The 2616-nt window shown below is 33.9% G+C and overlaps 1 long non-coding RNA gene across 1 annotated transcript; it reads right to left on the reverse strand.

Annotated features, from left to right (window-relative positions):
* Positions 1-1190: 1190 nt before the first annotated feature.
* On the reverse strand, positions 1191-1938 carry LOC147517984 (uncharacterized). The gene is made up of 3 exons (XR_015213974.1): positions 1804-1938; positions 1651-1716; positions 1191-1260 (listed from the first exon to the last, which is right to left on the reverse strand). It is a non-coding gene; the product is annotated as an uncharacterized LOC147517984 (long non-coding RNA).
* Between the last annotated feature and the right edge of the window lie 678 nt (positions 1939-2616).

Raw genomic sequence — 2616 nt, forward strand, 5'->3', positions numbered from 1 at the left:
TGAAAAATACAATAAATAAAGACTAAACTCACGTGTTTATTAATATTTTAAAAGCTGGATCCGGCGCCCCTCGAAAATCTTTTAAAGAGTCCAACCAGTACACTTCCATTGATGGTATGTCAAGAACCATTAAGACCCAATGCCCCCTACATGACCAGTTATGTGGATACAAATTCAATTAAGTACTTTTAATTATATAACCAATCTGAAAAAAAATAAATAAAAATAAAATAATTTTAATTATATGAAAATAATGTATATGTACTGCAAATGTATAAACACAGTTACCCTGTGTTGAAAGGAATTAAAAGCACACGATCACCGTGTTCTTTAGCTAACTTCTGAATATATCGAGCCTTCTCATCATCCTTTGTATAAATAGTAAAACTCTTTGGGTTACCAAATGCATACTTTGCTCGAGCAATTCCAAAAGTCGCATATATATCTACAACATATATATACATTATGTTAAGTCGTCGCATATGAAAAGTTAAATTATAATTAACACAAATAAGCTCACCAAATTATTCATACCTCATGTAGGAGATAATGCAGCTACCATTTAACATTCTCTTCTCACACACATCCATCAACTCACCTTTTGAAACTCGTACTTCCGCCATCTCATCATGGAAAAGAGTTCCAACCATTGGAACTTCTATAAAAGCATTTTCTTTCACTATTTTGTCAACACAATCTACAAACTTTCTGATCTTATATTGAATACTGCCCCGCGGAAGTGGAATACGCTTCTCTACCTAACAAAAAGTTGATGAACAAGATTGATGTTTATATAACAAAATTAAGTAAATTACCATACAAATATCCATATCCTTATACTACCTCGTCACTTATAAGTATCACAAGTTCCTTAGGCCATGCCACAAACGAGTTTACCGCATCTTTAACAAATACATGCTCATCGCCGTTTTGAACTGGGAGAAAGGCATCACCACACAATGCTTTATTTATTGAGACCTTCAGATATGACTCTCCCAAAGGCATGCTGTGAACAGTATCCTCTGGCCCCTTCCTTGCTAAAACATGACCTTCGGCAACAATGTTGTCTTTAGATCCCAATGCCAATCTACAATCTTAGTCCTATAACAAATAAGAAAAACAAAGACAGCATTATCTAGTAACAAATTTAACACAAACATTTAATCAACCTTTTTAATTAAGAAAATATTTTTTTACCTTCCCATCTTTAGCTTTAAGTTTTTCGGAATCCACAATGCTCTTTCCGTTGTCTATTTTTTACTATACGACGAAGTGTACATCAAGTTAGTATATGTGAAGCACTTGGAATAAAAGAATGAAAAAAACTACGTATCATTCCCTTCATTTACTCCTATAACAAATAAGCAAAACAAAAACAACATTATCTAGTAACAAATTTGACACAAATATTTAATCAACCTTTTTTAATTAAGAAAATATTTTTTTACCTTCCCATCTTTAGCTTTAAGTTTTTCGGAATCCACAATGCTCTTTCCCTTGTCTATTTTTGACTATACGACGAAGTGTACATCAAGTTAGTATATGTGAAGCACTTGGAATAAAGGAATGAAAAATGCTACGTATTATTCCCTTCATTTATTATACCACAATGAATATAACATGGTTAAGGCAACTATAGAATGAACTTACCTGTACATTTTTTGACTTAAGTTTTACTGAAGTCACACCTTTTTTTTGTTGACCACCATCTTTTCTCTATACATTAAATATGAGTTTAGTTAAAGAGAACACTCGAAATATGTAGAAAATTAGAAATACAAATTTAAAAGCCAAAAAACTTACCTGCTTAGACTTGCCAATCACCTGATGCCTATTATCACTTTTGGCACTATTGGATTCCACATTTTCTAATGGCAACGAGTTGACGAGTTTTGGTCCTTGCTTGAGCAACTCGCTCAACAGTTTTATCGTCGCTAGTGAATTAGTCTCACCTTGTTCTTTAAGCACATGTAGCACCAAAATTTTCAACTTCTCGTTTTGAGCTTCTTTCTCTTTCAACTTCACTTCCAAATCCTCGTGATATTTCTTTGATCTTTTGTTAGGAAGATTAAAGTACATAGTGGGAGTCGTATATTGTCCACCCGCCCTAACTCGACCACTAGGTTCTGGAGTTCCCAATGCCATAGTAAGTATGTCATTCTTTCCTTCCGTTGCCAAAACCCCCTCCTCTACCTTATTTTTCAGCTCCTCCTGCAAAAATAGATATAAAATTCAAAATCAACGAATGAGCGACCACAGGCTGTTCTAAGAAGAGACGAAGATGGAGAAAAAAGCTTCTAAGACTTGATTATAACCTCCATCTGATTTTATCCAAGTCTGCCTCATGTATGGAAAACCTGAAAACTATTTCTATAATGCTATGAATAATATAAACAGATGCAATATTATACACTTCCAATATTTCATGGTCTATTACCATACCCTCTAGAATCCCCAGACCCTAAGAAGCAAAACTGATTTTCTTATCATGCAATCATCCTCCCCAGATTTAGTCTCGAACGTGTGACCCTACCGTAAAAGAGTAGCAATGGAAAGATTACAGATACTTCGCTTATAGTTTAGACATTTTTGCTAGGTCTAAAGATCAATCTTATA

The sequence above is a fragment of the Coptis chinensis genome, chromosome 2 (assembly GCF_015680905.1).
Source record: "Coptis chinensis isolate HL-2020 chromosome 2, ASM1568090v1, whole genome shotgun sequence".
NCBI classification, from domain to species: domain Eukaryota; kingdom Viridiplantae; phylum Streptophyta; class Magnoliopsida; order Ranunculales; family Ranunculaceae; genus Coptis; species Coptis chinensis.